At 36.0% G+C, this 16646-nt stretch overlaps 1 protein-coding gene across 2 annotated transcripts in view; it reads right to left on the bottom strand.

The window, feature by feature from the left end:
- Positions 1-15039, bottom strand: part of NAALADL2 (N-acetylated alpha-linked acidic dipeptidase like 2) — a 1183950-nt gene extending 1168911 nt beyond the window's left edge. For both annotated transcript variants that reach the window (XM_031957680.1, XM_031957679.1), the window contains exon 1: positions 14911-15039. The gene's annotated coding sequence lies outside the window, so the exon portion shown is untranslated. The remainder of the gene's footprint in view (positions 1-14910) is intronic.
- Between the last annotated feature and the right edge of the window lie 1607 nt (positions 15040-16646).

Below are 16646 nucleotides of genomic sequence, written 5' to 3'. Positions count from 1 at the left end.
ACAACTTACTATCGAATATTAAATATTGAATTCCTGTTCATTTTCTCAAGATTTTGCAATAAGTATGTAATGAATATTCATGCAATGAGTCCAGAAAATAAATTCTACATATTTAAGGTACATAAGATTTTTTCAGAAGGAAAAAATAAGGAATATCTGGCAGTCATTTGATTTTTTTGGTTCTCCAAAAAGAATAACAATGTTACTACTGGGATTATATCCCAAAGAGATTATAAAGAAGGGAAAGGGACCTGTATGTGCACGAATGTTTGTGGCAGCCCTTTTTGTAGTGGCTAGAAACTGGAAACTGAATGGATGTCCATCAGTTGGAGAATGGCTGAATAAATTGTGGTATATGAAAATTATGGAATATTACTGTTCTGTAAGAAATGACCAACAGGATGATTTCAGAAAGGCCTGGAGAGACTTACACGAACTGATGCTGAGTGAAATGAGCAGGACCAGGAGATCATTATATACTTCAACAACAATACTAGATGATGACCAGTTCTGATGGATCAGGCCATCCTCAGCAACGAGATCAACCAAATCATTTCTAATGGAGCAGTAATGAACTGAACTAGCTATACCCAGAAAAAGAACTCTGGGAGATGACTAAAAACCATTACATTGAATTCCCAATCCCTATATTTATGCACACCTGCATTTTTGATTTCCTTCACAAGCTAATTGTACAATATTTCAGAGTCTGATTCTTTTTGTACAGCAAAATAACGTTTTGGTCATGTATACTTATTGTGTATCTAATTTATATTTTAATATATTTAACATCTACTGGTCATCCTGCCATCTAGGGGAGGGGGTGGGGGGGTAAGAGGTGAAAAATTGGAACAAGAGGTTTGGCAATTGTTAATGCTGTAAAGTTACCCATGTATATATATCCTGTAAATTAAAGGCTATTAAATAAAAAAAAAAAAAAAAAAAAAGAATAACAATGTTAGTATTGCAAGGCATCTTAGAAGAGAATTTATGTGAACTCATTTGAGAATGAAATAAAGGCAGCCCAAACATGATGAACAAAAATAATCATAATAAAAATGAAAATTATACTGAAAGACCCCTGAACTCACAATAGTGCCAATGATTCCTCTTGGTCATAGAGAACTGATGATATCTCACCCTCACCCCCTTCTTATTCTTGGTTCAGGTGAAAGACTGTAGACTTGTAATGGGAAATAAAAATACATAGATAGCCAGATGGGGTGATTTCATTAATTTGTTTTGCTTAACTGTTCTTAATTTGTGCCAAGAGAAGGTAGTATATTGAGGATAGCTTATGGTAAAAAATCCTCCAAATGTCATTTTAAGAAGACTTTTGAGATCATCTTGCTTAACTCAGAAAGTAACAGAGTACAGAGGTATGAATAGAATTTTGGAGTCTGAGGAACCAAGTTCCCATCCTTGCTTGTGTGTGACCTTAGGGCAGTCACATAATCCATTTTGGATTCTCAGGTTCTTCACTTATAAGAGAAGAACTTATGTGATATTTTTTTGTTATACCTTCTAGTAAATCTATGAATATGTGCAACGCAAAATTTATGTTACATGTAATGGATAGGCACTGATGGGTTCTGCCTTAATAGTCAGAAAACTTGATATTCAGGTCTTGCACCTTGAATGCATTAACTCTGTGGCCCTGGGGGAAACACTTAAGCTCTTGGGGTCCCAAATAAGTCTCTGCAGGAGGGTACAGGGTTCCCACACTGAAATTTATTTTTATCACTGAAATCATTGTTCAAAACTCTTGTAGCCCCCACCCACTTCAAATAAAGTGCTCACTTAGCTGGCTGCTTTCAACTAACAAAATGGAAAGTGAAACCTAGTAGACCAGATTCTTAACTAGTGGTTCATAAACACTCACTCTCTCTCTCTCTTTCTCTCTCTCTCTCTGTCTCTCTCTCTCTGTCTCTCTGTCTCTGTCTCTCTCTCTGTCTCTCTTTCTCTCTCTCTCTCTCTCTCTCTCTCTCTCTCTCTATATATATATATATATATATATATATATATATACACACAAATAAATACACACATATACACACATGTATATATATATATTATATATATATATATTTTATATATTCTATTCTAATTCTATTTTAATATAATTTGAACATTTTTCCCCCTTGAGATGTAATCCATGAACTTGACCAGACTTCCAAACAGATCCTGACACAGAAAAAAAATTTAAAAACCCCTGCATGAAATAAATACTAACTTCCAATTCCCCTAATGGAATTGAGACTCATCAATACAATAAGAAAATAACATTAATAGCTCAATTATCTCTGTCTATCCCTATACATGAATTTAGCTCTTAGTAAAGCCATGACATATTCCTACATGACATTTATGCTCATATATACTCTTTTCCTTTTCTTTATCATTTTTGATGCTATTTTCAAAATCTTTGGCCTTACTTCCCACAAATCTTTTCCCTCTGAATTTTTCAGCATGGTCAGAACATCTAACAAAGCCCAGTTCTCAGATCTGAGGAATATTAAGGAGAATGTTTGGAAAATGGACACGCTGGAAGGAATTATAGGCTCTAAGTCAATTCCAATGGACAAATATTTTTGAAGCTCATTCTTTGGTAGACCCTGGACTAGGGATTGGAGAGTCTTAGAGTGATAGAATTACCAAAAGAAGGGGCCTCAGTGGGAAACAAGTCAAACTCTTACTTGAAACTTTTAACAATAGTTTAAACAAGTAATCATCTAGCCATTGTGTAAACATTATCAGGGGGCAGTATCCCTCTATCACTAAGAGAAGTTCATGTAATTATTTGACATCTATAACTGGTGGAAAGAGTTTTTTTAACATCAAACCCTAATTTGTATTTGTACAACTCATATAACTTTAGTACCTAGACAGTTAGGTAGCTCGATGAATATAGTACAGAGCCTGGAGTCAAAAAAATAAAAAAAACTGAGTTCAAATTCAGTCTCAAAAACACATTTACTAGTTGTATGACCCAAGGCACTCACCTTTAATCCACTGGAGAAGAAAATGACAAACCACTCCAGTATCTTTGCTAAGAAGACCCCATGATGTTATGGCAAATGACGTTGTGAAGAGTGGGACGTGATTAAAAAACAACAACCTGAAGGCAGGCATAAACATCTCCTCTTCTCCCCTCTCTAAGCTTCTTTTCTCTAAACTTAAAGTATGGAGAAAATATCAACAAGGCAGATCAAATATAAAAGTATGTCATAGGGACTTTTATTTCTTTTTCTGTAGAGCTGGTTGTTAAACACTTACCAGCATACTGCAGTTAGATCCAATTAATTTTGCCACTTAATACAGTCTTGAAAGGGTCATTATTTCTAAGTAAATTGGTGTAGGAATCTCAAAGGCTAATAAGGGCTGTCAAGGTCAGCTGGAGGCCAAGATGCTGATCTAATTGTTCCCCTCTTCCCTTGCTTAAGATTAAACATAGCAGGAGAGGAAGTTTTCAAGTAAATGTAATATAGCTAAATTTATGCACAACTTTTGACTTTAAAATGAATTCCATAATTAGAATAAGAATTTACATTTTTCCTTATAAAGTTTATTTTCTAATTGAGTTACAAAAAAGTATCTAAAAGGTCCAACTTATCCTTTCCCCAAATGGAGAACTCAAGAACTCTCAGGCTACAATTAGAGAGATTGACTTAGTGTCTTCTGAGGGCTGGCTGTAAAATCTTAAGGGAACGGATCTCTACTATTTAACTGGAAGTCTGTGGTGTAAAGCACCACGGGGCAAGTCACTAAATATATGATAGAACAAGATAATAAATCACAAAAAGCTCTACTTTAAGAGAAGGCATTTAAAATACCATTACTTTTAGCCAATGAAATGAAAAATTATAATAATATTTTTCTACCAGGACAATGCATTTTGTTTTGTTTTGTTTTTAATTAATAAGAGCCTCAAAGAGAATTTATGAAGCTTCACTTAATGGGGAATATTCATTAATACTCATTAAAAATAACCAGAAGATTCCAATATTTAGAAAATTGCCTCAGATTGTATGTTATATTAAATATATATGTCACATATATATAAATGTTGATAAATATATCTATCTATATACATTTATATAGATAGATATATATAAATAGATCTACATCTACATAATAACTCTCATCTATCTGTCCATCCATTAGTTACCTTTCTGTTTTTCTTTCTCTCTTTCTTTCTTTCCACCCTTCCTTCCTATCTATCTTTCTTTCTTTCCACCCTTCCTTCCTTCCCACCTTCCTTCCTTCCTTCCCACCCTTCCTTTCTCTCTTTCTTTTTTCTTTTTTCTTCCTTTCTTTCTTTCTTTCTTTCTTTCTTTGTTTCCACCCTTTCTTTTTTTCTACCCTTTCTTTCTTTCTTTCCACCCTTCCTTCCTTTCTATCTATCCATCTTTAATTATAGCAAAGTGATATGCTATAGGAAAGGGTCAAACCTACAAAATGTCTCACAGAGATAAAATCCTAGACCTTTTTCTTATTTATGTTAAAATTGTATTTATAATTATCTTTTCCACCATGAAAATCTTGAGCTAATCAGTTACCTGTGTTATAGACTTTGGTTTATATTATTCCTGTTCTCACCTATTTAACCTAATACTATAGCCTAAGATGCACAAGATCCTTCCAGAAATTAGGTTTCCTTGATATCTCTTGATGGTTGTCAGGTGTAGCTGGCAGGAACTCTGAAAGGGTGTACCTGAATCTAGAACATCAGGCTTCTTGTAGTTAAGTACCTACTAGGTGTGAGATGGTGGTTCTCTAAACACATACTTGATGTAATGTGGTGATGTGATGTTCTACAGTTGTACATGCCCAATGTACTGTGGTGATATAGTCCTGCTGGGGTATTTAAGAGAGTCCCAGAGACAGAGGGCTCTTTTAGCCACAGCTCTTAGCCCAGCTCTCAGTCACAGAAGACTTCAGGCTCCAGATTCCAGACTCTATCTTGGACCAGCCACGTGATGACTCTCCTGCCTCCTTCACTTCTACACCTCAAGACCAAGGAGTTGGGCTGGTCCCAAGGCCCTTCAGAGAGCTAGCCTGGACTTTACAGTCAGGCCTTGGGAAAAATCTTCAAGGTAAATATGAAAAACCTCAAAAAGTTCAGGATCAGGGTATAAAGGGAGTTCTCCCTTCTGGGGAATAGGTTTGTAGATGGATGTAGCCTTCCAATGGGAGCCACATGAGAATATCCTCTCAGGTTGCCTAACCAAAGACTGTCATGGCAGTATGATAGAAGGTGGAGAGCACTAAGCGTGGGATGAAGGGATGCATGGGGTCCAGTTCATAGATCTTCCTTCTACCTGCATGACAGTGGCAAATGACAGTCACAAACTTTCAAATATTGTACTGTTACATTATATTGTTACCAACGAGGAAGAATAAAAAAGGAAGAAGGAGAAGGAGAAGGAGAAAGAAGAGAAGGAAGAGGAGAGAGAGAAGGAAGGGGAGGAGAAGGAAGGGGAAGAGGAAGAAGAGGTGAAAGGGGAAGGGAGAAGAAGAGGGGAAGGAGGAGGCAGGAGAGGGTTGGAAAAGGGAGAGGAGGAGAATGATAGGATGGAGAAGAAAGGAGGAGGGAGAAAAGGAGGAAGAAGGGAAAGGCTCATTTCATTTTTATAATAAACTCAAAAGGTAGGTAATATTATTATCCTCAATTTACAGATAAGGAAACAAAGGCACAGAGAAGCTTAATACCTTGCCCAGGGTAATACATTTAGGATGAGACAGGATTTAAACTCTAGGCTTTTTTGTTCCTAATCCAGTAATCTAAGAATTTTACCACTTAGTTGTAAAATGAAATGATTGGATTAGCTAGATCCTGAGGAGATTCTTGCTTTGAATCCATGATTCTGTGACCCCATGACTTCCTTGGGTATCAATTTTTTAATCCGCAAAGTGAGGGGACTGGCATAGACAGGGAAACAATTTTGTGGGCAGAGCTGGGGACACCCATAAAAAAGCAAAAAAAACCCAAACAACTAAACAAAAACAGATAAAAAACCCAACTTGCATACATATCCCTTTTTCAGTGGGTGAGATTAGATTTAAATATTTAGATCTATACAAGTTAAATAGTGAGTATAGCGGGCAATCCAAAAGGGAAAGACCCTGAACAATGGTAGCTTCCTGCAGAAGGTGGGACCTGAGCAGATTCTAGAAAGAAGCTAGAAAAGTTAAGAGGAAAGGGGGGAAATGGTGGTACTTATGATGAGGGAGCAGAATATTTCAAGCAGGAGTTAGGACAGTCTCTATAGTCCCTTCCACTTTCCAATCTAATAATCTCTGGCTCTCCGATTTTGGGTCTGTTTCTTTAACTATAAAATGAAGGAATTGGATTCTCTGATGATCAATCATTATTTGCAGATTGACTCCTCTATTAGATTTTGTACTTCTTCAGAGTATGAAATGTTTTTATTTTTTCTTTTGACATCTTCAGGATTTAGCACAATGCCTGGAATCTACTAAACACTTAATAAATGCTTATTGACTATTGATGCTCTGGACCTGGCTAGCTTCAAATACATGATCATATGATGCAATTACAGTCTCAGAAGTTCCTTCCTATTCTATATTTATGGGTTTTCTTAAAAGGGTCAATTAGCAAGATAGTTTTCTGCTTTAAGATCCTTCCTGGAAAAAAAAGTAGATTTAAATAGCTCAGAATTTTTTTGGGGAAAAAAAAGTCACCAAATATCATCCCCATAAGCCCTCACCCACAGTGTGCAAAGAAAAACGCTGGGGATGTTGTTTGTCAAGAATGTCAGTAGAGAGTTACCAGAAATTACAATAAAGTGCAGAAGCCAGAGGGCTTTCCCAGAGCTCCAGTGAAGCTACTTCCTGCATCCAGACTGAAATATCAGTAGAGTTTTCAGAAGATAAAGTGTGTTTAGCTTCAGGTTGACACTCCATCTGAGGGCATGGGACCTGAAGGACATGCCCTCCTAATTAATCAAAGCCAAACTGCTGAAAGTAAACTCTATCTCAGGCTGTTCTCTTTCTTTCTCTTCCTTCATTCAGAGGTCAACATAGTAAAAGAAAGACAAACATGTCCTGAGGAATATTGTTTCCTCATTTGTTTGTTGAGTCCTTTCCTTTTTCTTAATGCATGGGCAAGAGGAGAATTTAGGGTTTATTATTTCAGATCTCTGGGATCTACCAGGGAATGATGATGGAATTATTTCAGTATCATGCCTGCAATTAAGAAAGAAAATTTTGTATCTGTCACCAGGGGCCTGCCTCGTTTCTACTTCATCTAAGAATACTGTGTTTTCACACTGTATTAAAAATTCAAACATAGGAGTATAGTAGGAAGAACACTGCCATTAAAGGTGAAGACCTGGCTTCAAATCTCACCTCTTATTTGGTATATTTGTGTTCTTAGGTAAATAATTTCACATTAGAAGGCTTCAACTTTAACACAAAGAGTTTCGACTGGGCCCTTAAAAAAATCACACACACATACACACACACACACACACACACACACACACAAAACGCACACGCGCACACACACACAAGACACACACATTTTCACTTTCAATTCCAAATTCATTCCCTCACTTTTTTCTTTCTCCTTTTGTTTTCTCTCTTTCTTTCCTCTAAGATTGCTTCCAGATACAAATCTATCATAAATTAATAAGCATTAAAAGCTTATTAGTCATCAAATACAAGGCAACCAAAGAAAAAGCTAAAATAGTCTCTGTCCTCAAGGAACTGACATGCCAGTATGGAAACACCATGTACAAGATATGTAGATGGAAATTATATGGAAGGTAACCTTAGAGTAGAAGGGGAAACTATGCAAGAAGGTGGAATGGAGAGGAGCTAGAAAGAGGATCGTAATATTTCAAACAGAAACAAGATTATCTATCTTGTCTTAAGGATACTGGTCTTAAGGAACTCTGAAGAGATTGATCTATGGAGAAGTGGGGGGATCCAAAACAGGTCACTAAATACTCCATTAAATAATACCATGCACTCCTGTATATAAAACATCAAATCAATAAAAGATAAGCACATAATTGTTGCTCCTTTAAAGAAAAAAAAAACTAAAAACCACCTGATTTGTATATAAACTGATGTCTATAAACTAATGAATAAATAAATATGTTTTCTATACACAGATGTATATACATGAGCACACATATGTGTAGATTGTTTATATATATACATATGTGAAAGTACACATGTATTTTTGTGTATGTGTGTGTGTGTGTGTATGAGCATTAGGAGGTATAAAAATAAATACAAAATGTCACATCTTCAAGGAGCCTATTCAGTGGTCAATAAACTTATTGAGAGTAGGAGTTTATTCCTAGCATATTGTCTTTAACATAAAAGGGTCTTAATAAATGATTATTGAAAATAGATACACAGTAATTGGTAAATGGTTAATTAAACTGTGGTAGAGTAATGTAATGAAAAATAACATACTAAAAATAAGAATTAAAATAGATACCTACCACTTAGAATAGCTAAAGAAATTGTAGCATATGAATTCCATGGAATAATGTATTTCAAGAAATAATCAATATGATGAATATAAAGAAACATGGGAAAACTTATATGAACTCACATAAAATGAAGTAAGTAGAACAAGGAAATAATATACATAGTGAGTGTAACAATATAAATGGGAAGAAAGACAACAGAATAAACTAAACTGAATGCTATGAAGTTTTCATAAGTAAGCTTAGCTCCAAGGAAGGTATGTGAGAAAAGGTATCCTCACCAAATCACATATATTTGAAGGAAGGAAGAAAATAAGCTTTTATTAATCACCTATACTCTGTGTCAGGCACTTTGGTAAGCACTTTACAAATATTTAACTTTTATAATCATGATTGGATAGGTGATATTATATTCCATTTTGCAGTTGAGGAAATTGAGGTAGACCATGGTTGACTTGACCAGGGTCACAAAGCTAGTAAGTGTCTAGATTAGAATAAGCGCTGGTCTTCTTGACTCCAGGTTCAGTGTTCTGTGCATTATAGTGTCACTTTGATTATAAAAATTGGCTGTCACACTTTTTCAAAGCATTTGTTAATTTACCAGAACATTTTGATTGTTCTCTTTTTTATTCTTTGCTATAAGGGATGGCTCTCAAGGAAGTGTGATAGTGTATTTCTTGGGAAACTTTGATCACATAAAAGGAAAAGAGAAATAAAATTTTATCAAAAAAGGGGTGTCATCATGTTATAAAAACAAGTAATATGAAAGTAGAAAAGCATGGAAATCTTATATGAAGTGTTATAAAGAAAACAGAACTAGGAAAACAAAATGCTTGTTAAATTAGATCAATGATTTCTTCTAACAATCAAATTTCAATCCATATACTATGGATAATATAGGTGGGAGTATTTTTGTATACTTCTCAATCTATAAGACTATATTAATATAACTGCTGTTTTACTATGACAACCCCAACGGAAATCTCAAAATTGGTTTTGGACAAATTATTTCAGTATAATACTGGTATTTGAATATACTTTATTATATTTAAAGTCTTTGAAAACTGGCCATCCTTGAATGACATACATGATGTCTATTAGCATTGGTATTGAATTAACCTAGACACTCCATTTCTCAGTCATTCTAGATAAATATGTGCCTATTCATTGAATTTCTGAGTCAAAGAAGATTTCTAAGATGACTTAGCTCAGTCCCATCAATTTAAAGAAGCAACTGAAGACTAAAGGGATAAAATTATCTGCTTAAGATTACACAACTAGTTTCAGGTTGAGATGAAACTGAAGCCAGACATTTTAACATCCTGTCCAGGGCACTTTTCACTATCCGTATCTTTCTTACTGTATACTGAGTTTCCTTTTTTCAAATTTTTGTTTTGTTTTGTTCTGTTTTGTCTTTGTTTGGGGTGATTGGGTTAAGTGACTTGCCCAGGGTCATACAGATAGCAGGAGTTAAGTGTCTGAGGTCAGATTTGAATTCAGGTCCTCCTGACTTCAGGGCTGATGCTCTATCTGCTGCGTCACCCAGCTGTCACTGAGTTCCCTTTTTAAAAGAAAAGTACTAATAGCAAAGGAACTTTTGCCCCAAACATAACCTTGTGAAAATGTGCTTCCAGCAGAGGATGGTAGAGTTTTAATACCCATACCCTTGGGAACTGACAGTATTCAGGTTTGAATCATTCTTTTATTAGAAAAGCCATCTTTAAGAATCATGTATGAACAGCTAAGCCACCAAAGCGATGCTCATGTTATTAATATTTAAACCATTATGAGGCTTTGGTAGTAAAATCCCTGTCTGAATTTGAAAGATCATCAAGTCTAATCCTTCCAGATATCCTAGATTTAGTTCTTCCTGATAAGTTCTAATTTACTTAATAAAAACTGACCATAACTTATGAGTTAGGCAGATAATTTCTAAGGATGGAAAAATTCTAATGTTTATTTCAACGACTTATTGTGGAATCCTACCCATGTCTGCATGCACAGGCTATACCCATCAGCCCATTAAATCCCTCTTCAGATGTTATAAAGAGTCCAGATAAAAGACCTGAATATTGCTAAGTTTTCACCCTGAGATAATGGGAACAGTCCCAGTAGAAATTTTGTTAATCTTTGACAAAAAGATTCAACTGCTATTCTTCCATTGATTCTCTCTCCTCTTTTCCCTCTTTGAAAGCAGGCATGCACAATAAAAATTCTTCCTCATCAACAAATACTCTCAGTATCACATAATCATATTATCAGGAGAGAGGAAAAAAAAATACAGCTGGGGGAACTGAGCCCACTTGCTATTTCAATTGCTTCAGGCTTCAGATTGCTAGAGAGTCTTGAGGCAATTTTGAACCAGAGGAATCTTTGAGTAAGTAAAGGGTTGACCTGTCAGATGCATCTCTCTTCCAGATTTACAGTGCTTTGTCTATGCAGCTGTCTACCCAACCACTAAGATGCTATAATCATATATTCTTAAGGTGACAGCATAATATGCATTTCCTCTTCAATGCACTCTGTTTCGCCTAAGGTTAAAGGCTGTTTTATAATGTGTCAAAAACTCCAGCTACAAATTAATAGGAAGATTGACATCTCTCCTGTTTTCACTATTTAAAATGAAGACAAATCACTGTATATGAGCTAATTGTTAGACGGGTATTTCAACTGTGTTTCACCAAATCCCGTGAAGCCTCAATCTTGACATTCGATGTAAGCACCATCCATATGCTATTGAGAAACATTTAAATGGAACTCCTTTAAATGCCTTTGAGAATTAAAAATACATAAATGGGTTTTTTTTTGTCTGAAAAATTTCATTATCAATACCATTCTCCCATCATACTCAACTCCATGGTTTTTCGGGATAAACTATAAACTCTTTCTAGATTCAATTTACTTTGGTTTTATAAAAACGGTAACAACAAAACAAAACAAAACTTAATTACTACTCAATATAGCACTACTTTCTTGTAGTACCCTGACTACTCTTTTGCCCCCAATCAAATGGCAGCCATTGATTGGGTGGGGGCTATGAAAAAATAAGTTCTCTTAGTGCTCTATATCCCAGATGGCAAGGCATTCACTAGAGGAAGGTGGGAGAGATGAAGGTCATTAAACCTGAAAACAGCCATTTCAGGAGATAATTGTGGGAAATAAGGATCTTAAGACAACAAGCAGTAATCACAAATTGTATATAAAAGCACATTTACTATTTACATTAGTACAACAACAACAACAAGGTAGCACTGACAATAGACCCTTGATTGTCAGGCACAAAGAGCTGTTCTAGGCCAGAACTTCTGTCATTTGCCAGAGTGAGACAAATTCTAATCCCTTCATTTCATGCCTTGAAATTGAAGACCAAAAGCATCTCTTATTTCTAATCACACTCCTAATTACAGAAACGCAGGCGTGCACCCCTGCTGGAGAAGGGGCTGCCAGTATTTCCATTATCAATTCCCATTTTCGGGGCTTATTACTAAAGCATTCGCTCTGGGGAGATTGTTGGCAGAGAGCGGCTCAGCATGGAGGAGAACATGTTTGACAAAATTTGGCACCGAGTGGGGAGAGCTCAACAGCAAATACAATGAGATACAAAAGCAACACTGAAAAGTCAGGGAAACCCAAGGCTTTGGGTCTGCAGAGATTGCAGCAACTCAAGGTAGATTTAACACACAAATGAAAGCCCTACTTTGAACACTGGAAGAGAAAATATATATTTGACTTCCAATGATTTTACCTAACATCAGTAACAAGTTAGAAGAGAGGGAACATGATCCACCCATCTGTCTCACCGTAAGCAAATATTGGCAGGAATCAAATTCAAACATCTATTAGAGACTGCTCCTATTCCAGCCTTGGCTTGGATCCTGAAAAAAAGAATGTAACCTTTGCAGAAATACAAGGTTGTTTTAAACCCTGCCCGTATCTAATAGTCGCTGGTTTCTTTTGATGTGTAGGTCAGGTGCCAACTTCTATATGAGGTCTTTTCTAATTCCTTCAGGTATTAGCATATGCTCCCTCTTGACATGACTAGATCAAACTAAGACTTAAGACACTTATTAACTGTGTGACCCTGGATAAATCACCTCATCTCTGTTTACCTCAGTTTCCACATTTGCAAATTGGGACTAATGATAGTGTGTACCTCCCAAGGTGATTGGGAGGATCAAACAAATTATTTGTAAGTCCTCAACATAATGCATGATACATAATAAACATTATACACACATTAACTATTATTATCATAGCTAGTGTTTATAGTTCTCCCTTCCACATGATACATAAAGGATCAGTTTAAGAAACTAAATGGAAAACTGGGGGAAGTTTTGTGGTAGATGCAGATAATGCCCAAAGGCCAGTAGATGTTGGACTCAATATCCAAATTTTACTCTAAGGTACTGTAAACACCCATTAAAAGAAAAATTTAAAACAATTCAGACTTCTCTGATGGAACTGAAGGACAAAACTTTTTATGTAAATTTTCCAGATTTGAGGAATGCCTTTCCCCTAACCTTGTGATATGGAAGGAATAAAAGTATATGGATCTTAAAGGTCTACACAATGTTTTACTAACATTTTTTCATTTTATCTTCACAGTAGTCTTGAAAGGTAGATGCTATTATTATTCCCCATTTTACAAATGATTAAATTAGAGCAGAAAAAAAGTTAATGACCTGCCTGGTGTCACATAAAGTCTGAGGTCAGATTTGAACTCAGATTTTCCTGATTCCAGATTCACCTTCTATCTCCCATAACTGATACCTAGTTGCCTCCAAATTAAGCATTTAGTTCCTTGGATATATGTTGGGTCTCCCTAGCTACTGGAAAGCAGAGTTTAGTTTCTTTCCATCTTTATATCTCAGATACCCATAGTAACTAGCATAAGAGACACTTGATCAACATAGGAAGGAATTGATTAGCAGTCATTTTAGATACTTATTTATGAATCTTCTAACACAAGAGCCTACTTAATTCCATCCAATTTTAATTAGGAAATGACAGAACATGCTCCATCTTCAAACCCGAATTCAACCATAAATTTGTAGCCAAGTCTAATTGCCATGTTTTTAGTGGTTTAGAGGCCTTCAAGATTGTGATAACCAAACTCATTTGGGCCAGCTCCTGATTTTCTGCATCAATAGAAGATAAACAGTTGCACAAAACAAATTTGGCTCGAGAGAACATGGAAAGATTCTCAGTCCTTCGCCATGCTCAGCCTTTCCCCTGTTGGCTCCATCTTGGAAAAGGACCGTCCAGGATGAACACTACTCTGGTTCACAGCATCATTCTAAACTGTAAATCAATTTGATAATCACTGATTCATCACTTGAGAAGTACTAGGCAACATGCCGGGGATAAAGAGACAAAAAGGAAATCATTACTGTCTTCAAGAAGTCTCCACTTAACTGAACTCGTAGCCTCATTCAAAAGTGAGAAATTGTTGCATTAATGTCTTGCAGACTCATAGAAATGTATATTTGTTAAAAGAAGTGACTTTAGATATTATCTAGTCTAATGCCCTCATTATAAAACAGATAAAAAAATTGAGGCTTAGCAAAGCTGGGCATTTTTCAAGGTCATCCAGTTAAGAAAAAAAAAAAAGAGCAATGATTAGAACCCAGACAAAGTGTAGTGCATCTCATCCCATTTCTTCTATCTCTACCGGATTAGGATAAACAACCAATGTATTGTTTTGAATTATGGTAGTAAAGTGCTTAATCAAGCAATACAGTGACCAAAAGGGGAAAAATCCAAATGAATAATCCTGTGTCAAATTTCATCCCTTCTCCCAGTTCTCATCCTGGCTCATAGCTCTGAAAGACTAGATGAGACCACTAAAATCAGCAGGTCATAGATTTAGACTGAGAAAAAGATGTTAGAGAACATTTCACCCAAATCTTTCATTTTATAGATAGGTATCCTGAGGCACAGAAAGACCTCCTTTTCAAATAGCTTGCAAATGGCAGAGATACATCAGAAACTAGACCTTCCCCCATTTGTTACACCACCTCTCCATCCATTTTGCCCCATAACAATAATAGCAAACAATTTATAAAAATTATATACACACATGTGTGTGTACATATATACATATATGTCTATATACATATATGGTTTTATTCTCATACTATTCTATAAGCAGGTGGTTTTATGATCCCCATTTTTTATATAGAGAAACTGAGCCAGGCTCACATAGCCAGTCTTGTGCCAGATTTGACCTCTTATGCTATGGGTATCATGCATGTTCCAGAATTCAGGCCCAGCACTGTACCATCTAGCAGACACTTTAGACTATAACTAGGGTATGGGTAGAATGAGTAGAAATAGCAGACTAATATATTATGGATCACGTTTCAACAAAACAAATGTTCTTGACATTTAGAATAATCCCAAAGTGAATTGGGCAACCCTCAGAGATAATAAGAGTCCTCACCCTTGAAGTTGAGGCTAGATGATCCCTTCTTGGTGATGTGGAAGATGAAATTCTTGTTCAGGTGTGGGTTGGCCCCAAATGGTCCTTCCAACTCTTGAGATCCTGTTTGTTGTTATTTTCAGCTTTCTCTATAAGAAATAGAACATTGCATAAACAATACACGCATATACAAACTATGAAACAGTTTTAAAAAATGGCTAACACAAATCAAAGTCAGGGAGCTCTTATCGCCCCCAAGAAATCACTGGTTATATCCATCAAAAGACAGATCTGAGTAATTATTATGAGTGATTAGCAGTTGCTTTCTTAAAAGACATCTATCCAATGAGAATAAGTATATTTGCTCCATAGGTAGCCCATTCCAAGGTAACCCAGCTTCTTCTTACTCTTATTTAAGAAACTTACTCTGACTTCTGCAAAGAGATAAACAGCTAGTTATCTCCCTAAAAGGTCATGCTAATCTATCCCCTTCTGACAGAATCTAGACTCTTCTCATAAAGCATACAATAAAGACTTTAGCAAGCCAGAATTTAATCAAGCTAAATGGAGCTAATAAAGAAACCAAGAGTAATTGAAAAGAAGAAAATAGGTCTTTCCCTGCTTGCTTTATAAAACATGTTGTCCAAGTCAGCTCTGATTCAAGTATCTTTTTGGGCAGAGCAGTATTCCATAGAGCTCAGTGGATTTCTGTTTCAGGTTAAATCCCTAAGAAGTAGCAGGCCTGGATGAAATCAAACATGAGGGAAAAACTAGCCCAAATCCTAAGATAGCTTTGGTGCTATTCTCATTAGTAATTTTAGGATGATCTCCTTTGGACCAAGTTCAATTTTGCTATTTATACATGGCTAGGTTTCTTTCCTGCTGCCAAAAAGAAGATGGATGGGCTCAGTTCCTTCCTGTGTGATTCCCAGATTCCTTCCAATGATGGAACAATGGCTTTTTGTCTTCTTTTCCCATCTCTACCACTACACTCTCTTATATTAAATTGCACATATGCTTTGTCTGCCCAACGCCCACATTCTTTCTTGTTGCCAAGAAAATTTCTTTTTTTTTTTTTTCTTCCATAGACTTATGCCTGGGTCCTTCCTAAATGAATCTCCTATTCTCCTAATGACCTTTTTTTTTTTTTCTTTGAGAGAGAAGACTCTGGGCATGGAAAATATGTATAGTTAATATAATGGAATGTATGGATCATATTTTATTAATCACATTTCTTTTTATATTAAGTAAAAACACATGCAAATCTGTGAAAGCAGAAAGGAGAGAGACAATCAGAGAGAGACAAAGAAAGTCAGAGAGAGACAGAGACAGAAAGAAAGAAAGAAAAAAAAACAGGAAAAATAGAGAAAAACCATACAGAGAGACAGAAAAAGAGACACAGAGAGACCTTCAGAGACACAGAGACAGAGACAGAGAGACAAAGACACAGAGAAAACCAGAAAGTCAAAGACAGAGAGAGACAGTCGGAATCAGAGACAGAGAGAAAAACAAAGAAAGAAAGAGACAGAGAAAGTTGTAGAGAAACAAAAACAGAAAAAAGAAAAAGAGACAGAAAAAAGGCAGAGACACAGAGAGAAACAGAAAAACAGAAAGAAAGAGAGAGAGAGGGGAAGTCATGGAGAGAGAGGGACAGAAACAGAAAAAGAGAGAGACAGAAAAACAGAGAGAGAGAGAGAGAGAAAAAGAGAGAGAGAGAGAGAGAGGAGGGAGACTGTCAGCTCTTTGCAAACATATCA

Source organism: Sarcophilus harrisii, chromosome 3 (genome assembly GCF_902635505.1).
Source record: "Sarcophilus harrisii chromosome 3, mSarHar1.11, whole genome shotgun sequence".
Lineage (NCBI taxonomy): Eukaryota > Metazoa > Chordata > Mammalia > Dasyuromorphia > Dasyuridae > Sarcophilus > Sarcophilus harrisii.
This window is presented reverse-complemented; position numbering and strand designations above follow the sequence as displayed.